At 45.1% G+C, this 13992-nt stretch overlaps 1 pseudogene; it reads right to left on the bottom strand.

Annotated features, from left to right (window-relative positions):
* The window catches only part of LOC123930011, a 29650-nt pseudogene that overhangs the window by 8698 nt on the left and 6960 nt on the right, over positions 1-13992 (bottom strand).

Here is a 13992-nt window from a genome sequence, read left to right as displayed (position 1 = left end):
TTGATAATCACTGATAGCTGCCTTTTTATTAAGTTAATTACAGATCAACTGTAATGAACACAGTGATCCGCTCTTTCTGAAAATGAACCAATTTACAAGGTTTGATTTGAGGAAAGCCCACAGAGGCGGAGGTAGGCTATGGTGGGCGGTGGATGTCCCAGACAACCAGCTTCCCTTCCATTGTCGTGGAAAGTATTTGTGTTAAATTCAAATGAAAGACTGACTGGCTAAATTTTCCCACGAGCTTGTTGAAGGTCTGCATTTCAGAAGACAGATTACACATTACGTTGGTGATAAATATAAAACAAGCATTTGTCAGTATGGCATATTTTATAATATTACATTGATTTACAGTAGGAAAAAAGACAAAATCAAAAAACCAATCACTAAGAAATCTCGTCCCCGTGAATTGCCATAGTGCAGGCTGTTCTGAACCTCTGAAGGTTTGCTAGGAGCAAGTGAAGGACTGTGTACGGGGTTCATGAAACTGTTTGCTTTAAGCAAATGAAAAAGTGTTTAACCACTTGTTTATACCTATTCAACTTCTCTTACCGAGGTTTCATAGATTGATAAAAGAAACTAATGTCTGTCTTGTGCAAAAGCATGCTCCAGTTGTAAGATATCACAAAATAATTATCCCAGTCTTATAACTATAAACTTTTCCCATAAACTATTTTCCCATCAGAAGAAATTAAGTACTATACACAGACATGCCCCTGACACCTCATGAAATCTGTGCTACATAAAAAAAAGCACGAGAGCCATCTTTTTTTTTTCTTTTTTGTATTTTTAAAGATTTTTTTTTATTTATTTATTTGACAGAGAGAGATCCACAAGTAGATAGAGAGGCAGCCAGAGAGAGAGAGAGAGGGAAGCAGGCTCCCTGCTGAGCAGAGAGCCTGATGCGGGACTCAATTCCAGGACCCCAAGATCATGACCTGAGCTGAAGGCAGCGGCTTAACCCACTGAGTCACCCAGGTGCCCGAGAGCCATCTTTCTTAGGCAGTGTCTTGGAGACGAATTGTAGAAAGAACCCAGAGTGGTGAGTGGAGCCCCACGATGAATGTACAGCGAATGAATCAAACAAAGAAATGCCTTCATTTGTCACGTGATACAGCAAGTTTGCTGCCCCCTTCTCTAAAGACACAGAGAAGACCCTAGGCTCACCTCTTCTGCCCTGAGCACAGGAGGGTCAGAAAAACAATAACTGGTCAAAGGAGGGCATCAAGTTCTCCCCAAGAGCTGCTCTACTTCCATACAAGACATTGTCATGGCTTGTGGGTTGTGTATTTGCAAACTCACCTACTTGCTACAATTTATAACCCCAACATCAACCCTTGTGGCCCTTTCATGATGGTCTGCAGACATGTGCAAATACGGAGTGGCAAAAATCTGATTCTCCCTGTGCACACATTCCTAGCTGAGTCCAGTGAGGACATGCTCTGCCTTCTTATTCCAGCTTTCAAACTGTAAACAAGTGTCTTTCCAGGGTCTGCTTAGTGCCACGTGGGTCACGTTTTTGAGGTGCTTTTGTTGGTGAGGGCAGTATTTAAGCTAATGCAAACACGGTACTGAAAGGCAGTCTAGTGATGTACCTTCCAGAGAATATACCTGAGTTAGATAAATGTCATTCAGGCACGTGTTTCAGAGCTGCTGGCTGTGAGGCAGCGCTGATGCATCAACATTATGTATTAAATGCGATGTCTTCAAAAGAAAACACACAGAAGACAAGGTTATGTATCTATCTGTTGGGGAAACTTATGACCCAAGGCTGGCAGGAACGTAATCCTGTACTTCTCCTAGGAGCAATGATTTTGTACTCACTGAGGTCTGCAGAGATTTTGTGAAACTTAACTGCCACACATAACGAGAATTGACTTTATTGTTTGATAACTTTGATTTATGAAAAAGAGGTTTGGACAGAATCATCTTTGTATTCATCCATCTCAAATTTTTTTTTTGCATGTCCTCTTAAAAATAAATTTCTATAAATCCTACCAAGAGTGAAGAAAGGAAGCAGAAGAAACACCATAAGGTGCTCACTGAGGGCAGATTACATGGGTGTCAAATGCAGAAATTGTGGCAGGAGACGAGACCCGAGGTCCACCTCAGATGCGACAATGGCTCCAGGTGAGCAGGCAGGAAAGATAACCTGTTTCCTCCAACACCTGACGCACCACCTTTGTACTGGCTCTGAAACATCTCAATATCTAAGATCATGTTTTATTATTCTGAAAACCGGCTAGCCTAAAAATGAGCCACTCATGTTCAACTCTTTATTATATCACTCCGAAATAACTTTTCACTCCTTGTCGTATGCACACACATATTAGTAAAGCCATCACTTTTGGGGGGGTATTTTCTCAGGGTAGTCAAATTTCTCTTCCATAATATTTTATTTTGAACAATGGTTCCATTACTGTATTGACAATTCAATATAGTAAAGGACCCAAGTAAAAATGTCCAATGATTTGACCACGGTGTACTATCAAGACAAACAAAGAGTAGCCCGAAGTGACTAAGCTTACACATATTTACTCTCCACAGCATCTGGCATATAAAAATGCAGGAAGCATACTCACTTTTTCTGTTCAACGTGGGGCACTGTGAGCAAGTATACCTCCCTCTTCATACTGAGGGGTACAGAAAAAATAATCACCACTACAAAAAGACCTGGTTTCTAAAAGAAAGAACGACTATAACCACAAAATCAAAAGGAATGCATCTAAACAGGGGCAGAGCTTTGCAACCTCCTCAGATAAGAGAACCTGCCTCAAGGAACATCTGAAAGCATTCTGAAAGAAAAGCAAATGTGTAAAAAAAAAAAATGCCACAAATGATTGTGAGTTTAAATGATAGTAAATGAAAATCTGAATGCTACATTTCTAAGGCATTAAAGCTACAACATGTACCAGAAGTAACAACTAGCACTGAAAATTGGTGATTGAATCTTGGGTTTTGTTTTGCATTGAAAATTTCCATTTTCAATTGAGGTAAGGTTCACCTACCATAAAATTAACCATTAATCATTTTATTATTTTTTAAAGATTTTATGCTTAAATATTTTTAAAATTTAAATTCAATTAATGATAACGATTTCATTTTGAGAGGTACCTGGGAAGCTCAGTGGGTTAAGCCTCTGCCTTTGGCTCAGGTATTGATCCCAGTGTCCTGGGTTCGAGCCCCACATCGGGCTCCGTGCTCAGCAAGGAGCCTGCTTCTCCCTCTGCCTCTTGTGATTACTTGTGATCTATGTCAAATAAATAAATAAATAAATAAATAAATAAATAGCGATTTTATTTTGAAGCAATCTCTACCCCAAACAACTCCAAGATCAAGAGCCACGTGCTCCACTGACTGAGCCAGCCAGGCATTCCAACCATTAGTCATTTTAAAGTGTACAATTCGGGGACACTTAGTGCACTAACAATGCTGGGCACCATCCCCTCTGTCGAGTTCAGGACATTTTCATCACCCCAAAAGGAAGACCCCCTCCATTAAGTTATCATACATGCCCTTCCCCAGGCCCAGCAACCACCATTCTGTACTTTGTCTCAATGGGTTCTCCTCTTCCAGACATTTCACATCGATGGACTCATACAGCACATGGTTTGTTGTGTACGGCTTCTTTCCTTTACCATGATTTGTACGAGGTTCATCCATGTCGCAGTGGGCGTCAGTGCCTCGTTCCTCTGTATGGCCGAATCATAGTCCATTGCACGATGGGCCACATTTTGTTTCTGCATTTAGTAGCTGAGGGACATGAGGTTTGCTTCTACCTTTGGTTACTGACGATCATTCTGCTGCTACAAACGTTTGTATGTCTGTGTTTGTCTGAATGTCTGTTTTAAATTTTTAAATTCTTTTGGATTTAGGAATTGCTGAGGCATGTGGTAATTTTATGTTTAAGTTTGATGTTTTTTTAATCTCACAATTCTGCCCTGTGTCAGCACATACATGCTGATCTCTTTTCTATGTCCTTTCTAAAAGGGGGTAAAATCCAAGGTCTTGAAAAACCCTGTATTTTTTAAACATGTTAAATACATTCAAATAAATATTTGCCTCGTTACTTTAAAAAAATTAAATGAAATTTAAATTTCTGCCTCTGATTTAATACACTAGTTTCCAATGAGATTAAAGTAAATGCTATAATTAAATTGAAATATTTTAATACATATTTATTGCTTCCTAAGTAGATACTGTACTGTTACATTACCAAAACATCTCTACTCGGGGAATGAACATCTACTTGTCCCTACATTTAAGACAAATCAAAATATTTCTGGATTAAAAGTAAGATAGTTCTGATATATAAAGTATGGAAATATATTACATTATGACAAATTTTCTGTTTCTCCCTGGCTAAGCTAAGCATTAAAAATAAATAATATTTATATTATATTAAATAGCTGAGTAGGAATAAAAAACAGAAAAGACAACAGCATTTTGTAAGCAATAGGAATAGAATTGAAACCCTGAGTGTTAAAATTAATGGTCTCAAATGTGTCCCCATTTTTAGTCTTATTTATTATAATTCATCATCTGTAAATTGGAACAAGCAAAAGTAGCACAATATTCACTAATAACCTTTACCCTGTGTCCTTTTGGACAAAAACTGCTGCATACACATATCTAAATTTGACAAGGCCAAAAGGTAACTTGGAGTGAATGCCAGATACTGGAAAGAGTTTCTGATTCCTGCCAACACGGTGAATAGCCTGGACTGCCTGGCTCCCTTCCCATAAATCAACCCTGTGGTAACTACGCAAGTGAGGAAACCACAAAGTGTAGAAGCTGAACAACAGCCACACCACCATGGAGCTCCCTGGGGAGACTGAGGCACGTGTCCTGTGGGGGTATGTGTGTGGGAGGGGGTGGCTGTGGCCTGAGGTGAAGGGATGGAGGGAGCAGCCCTGGGAGACAGTTTCTAGAAACATGACTTAAGTTCCCTTCCTGCCACCTCCACACCATCACCTACTCCTTGCCTGCTCCAGGAAAGTGAAGGACCAGTGCCAATGTTTGAGAAGTAATTTCAGGACAACTCAACGGCCTCAGCAGGGGTAGGGGATGGGGTGGTGGGGGGAAGGGGTGGGCAGAACTGTTGGAAGCAAATGCATGGACAAGTCCTCACAAAGGCTGGAAATCAGCGACAAATCACTGTGATTTGTGATGCGATTAATCAGTTAATCTCGTTAACTCTGCCAGATGCCAGCAAGAAGCAAAAATGAGTTTTCCTTGGAGGAAGGTATCATCCTGAGACTCAAATTATTCCTAAACTTCTTAAAGCATGACACTGGGCACCCGATGAAACACAACCAGGCATAAGAAGGAGACATTTCCAAACGACTGACAACCAAGAGGGAAGCAATCATCAGCAAGGACCCCAGGAGACGCAGGCATAACATCGACACACGCAGACTTGACAAGAACTGTGGTCACGAGGTGCCAGAGAGTAGAGGGCCACATGGGCAATCTCCACAGTAACTCTATTTTTAAAAAGAATCAAACAGAAAATCTAGATCTGAAAAAAAAAAAAACCTGATTTAAAAAACTTCAAAAGAGGATTAAACAGAAAATAAAATATAGCCAAAGAAATAATCAGTCAGTACAATGGGAAGATAAATTATAGGAGAAAATGTCCAGACTGAAGGACAAAGACACAAAACAACAGACAATATAGACAATAAGACACATATAGCACAGGACGGGTCTAATGTCTGTATAATTGGAGTACCAAAAGGAGAGGAAAGAAAAAAAGGTGGTAAAAGTGATTTTAAAAGAAGTAGTGGCAGAGAATTTTGCAAAACTGAAGAAAGATATGATGTTGCAATTTCAAAGTACTCCAGAAGATATGTTTTTTTATTTTTGTTTTTTAGATTTTATTTTTTATTTATTTATCCTTTTTTTGGGAGTAATCTCTTTGTCCAACATGGGGCTCGAACTCACAAGCCTAGATCAAGAGTCACATACTCCACTGACTGAGCCAGCCAGGCACCAGTTTTGGATTTTTTAAAAAATCAACAACATATCCATATGCATACAGACACATCCTTAAAAACTGCTAACAATTACCAGAAAACCTTAAAAGCAGCCAGAATGGGGCAGGAGGGGAAAGACATATGTAACTTTCAGAAGAGGGAAAAATAAGATTGATAGTTGACTTCTCAAGGGAAATGGTGTTAAGTCTGAAGACAATAATATCCTCAAAGTATGGAAATAACTACCCCCCTACAGTCCTATAGTTAGGGCAAATAGCCTTCAGAAACAAAGATAATTACCAAGAAAAACGAAAGCATATATCCTACAAAGACTTGTACATGAAAGTTCATGAACCTTTGTTTTCAACAGCCACAAACAGGAAACGGGGCAGATGTCTTTTAACAGGTGAATCAGCAAACTGTGACATATCCATTCGATGACTACTCAGCATTCACATTTTAAAGGACAAATAGAGAGGAATAAAGAGGAATAAACCATTTTTGCATACATAGATGAATCTCAAAATTTAAATCAAATAAAAAAATTAAATTGAATAAAAGAAGTCAGCGCACTCCACAAAAAGAGTCCATTTCTGTAAAATTCCAGGGCATACAAAGGAACAGACATTAATAAACAGGAGGGTAGATGCTGGGAGATGGGTGAAGGGGAAGCTTAGGGTTATCCCCATCACAAAGGGAAGCCACTCAAAGACTTTAAGTAAGAGAGTGGTATGATCTGTCCGGCTCACTTAAGAACTATCACTCTGGCTGCTGCAGGAAGGCGGGAAGGACTGGGACAAGAATGAACACAGCTCAGCCTGAAGGATGTTGTAGTCATGCAGGGAGCTGTGGTGGCAGTGGAAATGGAGAGGGGAGGAAGGATTTTGGGTGCATCTTGGGAGTGCACAGGACTTAAAAGTCATGGGAATGGATGAGGACACCCAGGAAGAAGGTGTCGCCCTAAGAGGAGCTCCCACAACTCAACCCTGAGGACGGCCAGCATTTAGAAGGTGTGCAGTGAAAGGGGACAAGCCCACAGAGGAGCCCAGGGAAGGCTATGAGCCCAGGGAAGGTGTCTTCAGCACCCACTGGGAATGGTGCTCATGCCGATGTAATAGTGCTCGCTTCACTTGGAAATGCCAGTGACTGTGATAAGCATAGATTTGGTAGAGCTGTGGGTAGGTGGAAGACAGATCAGAAGAACCAAATGTTCATCATCAGTAGGATAGATAAATGAGCTACATTATACTCAAGACAAGAAGAGACTAGATAGGCGTGAAAATAGTGAATTATAACTCAGTAATCAAAATGAATGAATCTCAGAAACAAGGCAGACAAAATGAAGCAATTATGATTCCCCATATGCACCAAAAAAACCCAGGTAAAACAAAATAGGATAGTACTGGGGGAGGGGCGCCAGCTGGCTCAGCCAGTAGAGCCCACAGCTCCTGATCTCAGGGTCCTGAGTTCCAGCATGGGAATTTAAAAAAATGTGGTGGTGGGGAGGGGACCCGGGGGTCTCAGTTGGTCAAGCATCCGACTCTTGATTTTGACTCAGGTCAGAAGCTCAGAATCCTGAGTTCAAGCTCCACATCAGGCTCTGCACTAAGCATGGAGTCTGCTTGAGAGTCTCTCCCTCTCCCTCTATGTCTGCCCCTCCCGGCTCACATTCTCTCTCTCTCTCTCTCTCTCTCTCGCTCAGAAAAAAAAAAAAAAAAGGAAAGTACCAAGAGATACTTGCTAGACAAAAGTATACAGGAAGGCATGGGAATGTGTCACACAAAATCGGGGACACTAGTTAACTAGTTAACCCTAGTTAACTTGGAGATGGGATTGTGGAAGGAGGTCAAAGGGATTTCTAGGGTTTGGGTGGTGTTCTTTCTTGATCAGGCAGTAAACACACCTGTACCTTTTGTTTCATGCCTTAAAATGTACACATTTTGGATGTATGCCTCCTTTAGCAATGAAAATATAAAGAGATCAAATATTTTGTGCACAAAAGAGTAAATGAGATATGATGAAGTCAGAAAGCAGGCACAGACAGCACCTCAGAGACATGTAACTGTGAAGAGGCGCAGAGGGCCAGAGTCGGAAGGAGACGCATCATCAGTGGTGTCCCAGAGACGGGGGAGAGGAACGCATGTGTGTCTGCTCGGGGTATAATCACCCAGCAGAGGGGGTGCGGATCGCTGCAGGAGACGGCCTCGAGCGCCCGAGAGGAGTGGCATCTCAGGCAGTGGCTGCTCTTACACGCAGAAGGGCAGGAGACGGTGGTGAGGATGAAGCAGGTTGTAGGCTGGGAGTGAGAACAGGCCGGGGTTTGTATCCGATGGCCCCCATTCTCTCAATGCAAAATGAGAGAGGTCATCAGCCTAGAGGAAGAGGAAGGGCTGGGAGAGATGAAGAAGAGAAGGTGTGAGACCGTTCGCTCTAGAAATGAAACAGCCAGCCTACTAGAAAGCTGGGCTGTGCTGAGAGCTCGCTCACCCTTTGTGACTCAAGCCCAGATTGAAGGGTTCGGTCCAGCTGGGCGGCAGGAATGCAGAGCAGGAAGAATGCTTCCAGACTTGGGGCCTTGCAGCGCTGCCCACAGCACATTCCTCTGTGACCGAGACATTGGCTCATCTGTTGTCAAACATGGCAGCTACTGGCCACAGGTGGCTGGGGAGTACTTGAAATGTGGTGACCCCAAGGAAATGAATCTGCAGTTTTGTTTGTCTGTTTTGTTTTAAAGATTTTATTTAATTGACAGAGATCACATAGTAGGCAGAGAGGCAGGCAGAGAGAGCGGGGAAGCAGGCTCCCCGCTGAGCAGAGAGCCTGATGTGGGGCCAGATCCCAGGACCCTGTCATCATGACCTGAGCCAAAGGCAGTAGCTTACCCCACAGAGACACCTGAATCTGTAGTTGCATCTCACTCTAATCGACTTAAATCCAAGCAGCCACATGCATTCAGCAAAGTTTCGTGACACACAATCCTACAAATAGCAGTTGTGTTTCTAAAGACTAGCAATGAAAACCCACGAAGGGGATGAAGAACACCAATCCACTTATGATAGTATAAAAAGACCTAGGAATAAACCTTCGGTGGAGGGTTTGTTTGCTGCAAAGGACACTGCTGAAGGAAACTCAAGAAGATGTAAGAGAATGGAAAGACAGCCTGTGCCCGTGGATTGTTTTGCTTTTTGTTTGTTTGTTTTAAAGATTTTCTTTATTTATTTGACAGAGATCACAAGTAGGCAGAGAGGCAGGCAGAAAGAGGGGGGGAAGCAGGCTCCCCACTGAGCAGAGAGCCCGATGCAGAGCTCGATCCCAGGACCCCGGGATCATGACCTGAGCAGAAGCTCAGAGGCTTTAACCCACTGAGCCACACAGGCGCCGCTGTGCTCATGGATTGTTAAGAGGACAACTGCCCAAAGCAATCCCCAGATTCAATGCAAGCTCTAAAATGTCCCAGAGCGGTTTCTGGCAGCAACAGAAAAACTCGCTATGGCTGGTGGCTACCGTATCAGCTCAGCTTATAAAAGCTGTGAGGAAATTTTTTGCGGAGACCTAGAGGGACGGTGGGGGCCAGAAGGAGAGACACGGACATGAAGCTGCAGCGTGACATGTGCCCGGCTGAGCCCAGTCACCTGGGCCCTCTGACTGGGTTCTGGATCCTGCATCCAGGTGAGCACTTTGCACAGTGTCTGGTGCATCGTAGGGACCGAGCAGCCGTGTGGTGAGCGAAGGGTGCAAGGATGAGTACGACGACACAGAATGGAAGAGTAGACTTGGTGGGTGCCCTTGACACGTCGCTTCAAGCAAACTGAGACTAATAATTTCTGAGTCTCAGGAGCAGTTAAGAGCATGTCTAGAACAGGAAAGGCCACTGGCCCGTGACTTCAGACAAATTATCTAGTACTTAACAGTAGCAGTCCATTGTATTTCTAAAGAACTCCTTCCCAGCACGTTTGCATGGACTGCGGGAGATACTTGCTGTAACAAACTTAGCAGAACCTGGCACATAATACATGCTCAGAACAATATTACTCACTATCAGGAAGATTAAAGTGAGATCAAGGACACGGCAGTGTTTTTTTACAAGCACTAGTGTACCATAACTGAACGCCAGTAAAACCGAAAGTAGGTTTGGACCTGGACTCGGTGTGACTGTAGACATAGCTTTACACACTCAAACTGAGCTCATCTGAACACCATACTCTTTGAGGAGGTCGAAGGTACATGCTGGGGTTTCCACGGCTGAGGTCCACCTCCAGATGCAAACTTCCTGCGAGTGACAGCAGATGGAGGAGAATGAGAAGGTTCCTGAAGGCTGTTGACAAACCCGACACCTCTCGTGGTAGCCATGTAACTGTGGCTCGGGAACATGGCACCGAGAGCTATACCCCAGGAAGAGAACCCTCAACGGGGGGCCATGGGGTCCGGTCCTTCCCTGAGAGCATCACATCACCACGTGGCCCAAGCCGAGCCAGCCCACTGAGGCCGCCTCCACGTGCCCCATACCTGGATTTCAGCATCGGAGATGGTTGCCAGATATTTGGAATCCCGGGTGATGGCTGTGGCCCCGATGCCGTTGCCTTCTGGGCAGCTGTCAAATATTGTGTGCACAGGAATGCTGCAAAACAGGACCAGGGAACCCGATTTGAGGTCTGCCTTGCTCCCCGGAGGGACTCGTTTCAAAAGCTATGGAGGAAACAAATGTGCTCCATCCATACAACAGACTGCAATGCAGCCATACAGAGGAAGGAAGCACGGACCCCTGCTGTATCAGGGGTGGACCCTCATACATCACGTGAAGTAGAGAAGCCTGACACAAAGACCACACGTTGTTCGAGCTCATTGCTATGAAGCGTCCAGAATTAGAAAATCCACAGGGACGGACCGGCATGTCAGTGGTGTCAGAGGGAATGGTAGGGATGACTGATGGCTTTGGGGTTTTCTTTTGGGGTTTTGGAACTAGGGGCATCCAGCAGGCTCAGCTGATGGACCATGTGACTCCTGACCTCGGGTTTGTAGGTTCCAGCCCCACGTTGGGCAGAGAGATGACTTTAAAACAGCAGTTGGAACTAGAATCAAGCCGCGATGGCACAGCATTGTAAACACACTCAATGCCACTGACTCGCAGGCTTCACAGTGGCGAATTTTACCTTATGTGAATTTTATCTCATTTTAATAAATAATAGAACTAACTCAGCATTATGCAAGCATGCTGTTCATTCTCTTCATGAAGTCGACTGTCACCCACTATTGAGCGCTGATTCCGTGTCAGGCACGAAGGACAGGAAAAAAAAAAAAAGATGCCTAGGACAATACCCCAGCTCTCAGGAAAACGAGCGCCCTCCCACCTAAGCTGGATCCCAAGACTCTGAGGTCATGACCTGAGCTGAAGGCAGAGGCTTAACCTGCTCAGTCACTCAGGCGCCCCAGCATATGGTAATTTCTTAGAGCGGCCCAAGGAAACTAAAACAGTGGGTATGATCAGCCTCTTTTTTTGTAGATGGGGAAAATCACTTCACTTCCTTGGGCCTCCAAGCTGCGTTAGTGTTAACCTCCCTCATCTACTCTGGGACATCGCCAAACCAAGTTTCTCAGCCTGAAGAGCCAAGAATTGTAAATGGGGAAATTCACGAAGGTAATATCACTCGACCGGGCCTCAAGGCAACAGGACGACCAGCCTCCCCAGGCCGCTTCACCCTCTCCCGGCATCCCACCGCTGGCTTCTGCATGCCCAGACCGGTATTTCTCATTTGTTGCGGATATGCTACACTGAGTAGGGAAAAGGGAGCTTGCGCCACGCCTACCCTTGAAGGAGTCCCATATGATTATCAGGCACTAGGGCCCTTTGTCGGCCGCGGCAATCCACCGCCTGTCTTCACTGATGCAGAGGCAGGAGATCGCGTTAGTGTGGCCCTGCAGAAATGCAGAGAAAGTGCTCTGAAAGATTCAGGATGGCCAGAGAGGCTGGAGCCCCACAGAGAAAACTAAGCTCCTCTTCCAGGTTCATCGGGCTGAAAGTTCCACTCCGATGGCCTTCCCCTGGCATTTCTTCATAGCCAGTGGTTTTCTGATTTTCTCTCCCTCAAACCCCTAAAGTGTAAGCCACACTCCCCACAAGGACAGTGCTCCCTACAGATGTAGGCATGTGCCCAACTCTGAACCCAGGTGGGGAATAAATGTTGGGGTTCTGCCCCACCTCCAGCCCCCTTGAAGCCCTGCTGGCCTCATCTCCCTTAAACAGTGTCCACTCAGGCCACTGAGCAGATCTGGAGCAAAAGCCTCTTCGCTGGTCTCCCTGCTTTCATTCCCATCCCCCCACAATCCTTTCTCAGTAACTCAGGAACCTTCTGGAAACAAATAAGATGCTAGTGCTCCCTGCCAGGAAATAGTTCATTTCTTCCCTCCTTCCTCTCCCCTTGCTCACTCCATGTCAGTCATACCAGCCTTCTTTCTCGGCCCCATGGGCAGGCCTGCAAACCTGGAGCTCCCTGGGTCTGGACTGCTTCTCCCCAAACTGCCCCTGGTTCATCCTCCTCAGTGAGTCAGATCTCGGCACAAAGGGCATGTTTGCCAGCGCAACCCACTGAAGGGCCATCTCTCACTCCTGATCTCTCTCCTGCAGCAGCCCACATTTCCTTTGGAGTGCTTGTTGTAATTCATAATTGTGTATTTATGAGAGTATAAGCTCCATGGGGGGCGGCGGGGGGGGAGCTAGATCTGTTTTGTTCATGACTACATGCCCAGAATCTGAAACAAAGAGTTTCTGGTAAATACCTATGGAATAAATGAATGGAGGAACGAATGGGTGGATGGATGGATCATCAAAGCCACTCCCAGCCACCTGACTCTGCAGGAGGCTGGACAGCTGCCTGGCATGGTCCTTATTTCTCAGCCTGTCTGCCTGCTGCTCCTTCCTCACTCTGCAGATACAAACTACCCCCTCTCCCTCCCATCAGCACTGTGCTCAGTGCTGCACATTCAACTAAGCTCCAAGAAGGGCTGCTTGCTGGGCCTGTGTGTGTTTCTGGACATCTAGAGAGCAAATTCTGCACCTACGTGGCATGGATCCCTGAATATGACTAGGCTTTTGGGAAACCCTCTGTGATGTTTTTGACCTACGCATTGACTTAAGGAAGGTCCTTATTAAAATATATGTCAAATGCCCAAATAAATGCCCATATATTGGGCAGCTCAGTCGGTTAAGCGTCGGCCTTCAGCTAAGGCTTTGATCTCAGGGTCCTGGGATCCAGACCCACGTCAGGCTCCCCGCTGAGCAGGGGAGTCTGCTTCTCCCTACTGCTCTCTCTTGCTTGCTCTCTCCAAATAAATAAATAAATAAAATCTTAAAAAGCAACAACGAGAACTTGCATACCTGAAGGTGCTGCTGAGTATTCTTGAAGACATCGTCGATGACCACAGTGTGAGCACAGACGTACAGAAGGACTCGCTAGTGTTCACCTCGAATGTAGTAAACGGTAAGAGAACTGGTCCATCTGAAAGACCAAGTCATGGTCTGGAAGACAAAGGCAAGACCAGCAAGACACTGAGTGTGCCGAACCCAGAACTGTGAAGCCAGGCACCCCTGGTGCAGTCTCTGGAGGGGAAGGATTTCACATCATCAGTCCAAAGTGAGGGAAATCACTTCAAGAACATCCTCAAGCACATGCTAGGGCCTGGAGGGCTCTCGAATCCATGATGCTGAGTGAAAGGGGCCACACACAGTGCAGGGTCAGTCCAATCCATAGAGATGGAAAGGAGCCCAGTGGCTGCTGGGGGCCTGGGGAAGGTGGTCGGGGAGTGACGGCGAGAGGATATGGATTTCTTCTGTGGGGGATGAAAATGTTCTGGAATCAGACAGTGGTGACAGCCGCACAACCTTGTGAACATGCTAAAAAGCAATGGATGGTGCGCTTTAAAGGGGTCACTTTTATGAGGATGTGGAGAAATTGGAACCACTGGCACTCTTGGTGGGAATGTGAAATCGTGCAGCTGCTGTGGAAAACCCCAGGGAGAG

This window comes from Meles meles, chromosome 18, assembly GCF_922984935.1.
Source record: "Meles meles chromosome 18, mMelMel3.1 paternal haplotype, whole genome shotgun sequence".
NCBI lineage: Eukaryota > Metazoa > Chordata > Mammalia > Carnivora > Mustelidae > Meles > Meles meles.
The sequence above is the reverse complement of the archived record's forward strand: the minus strand, read 5'-3'. Positions and strand labels throughout refer to the sequence as shown.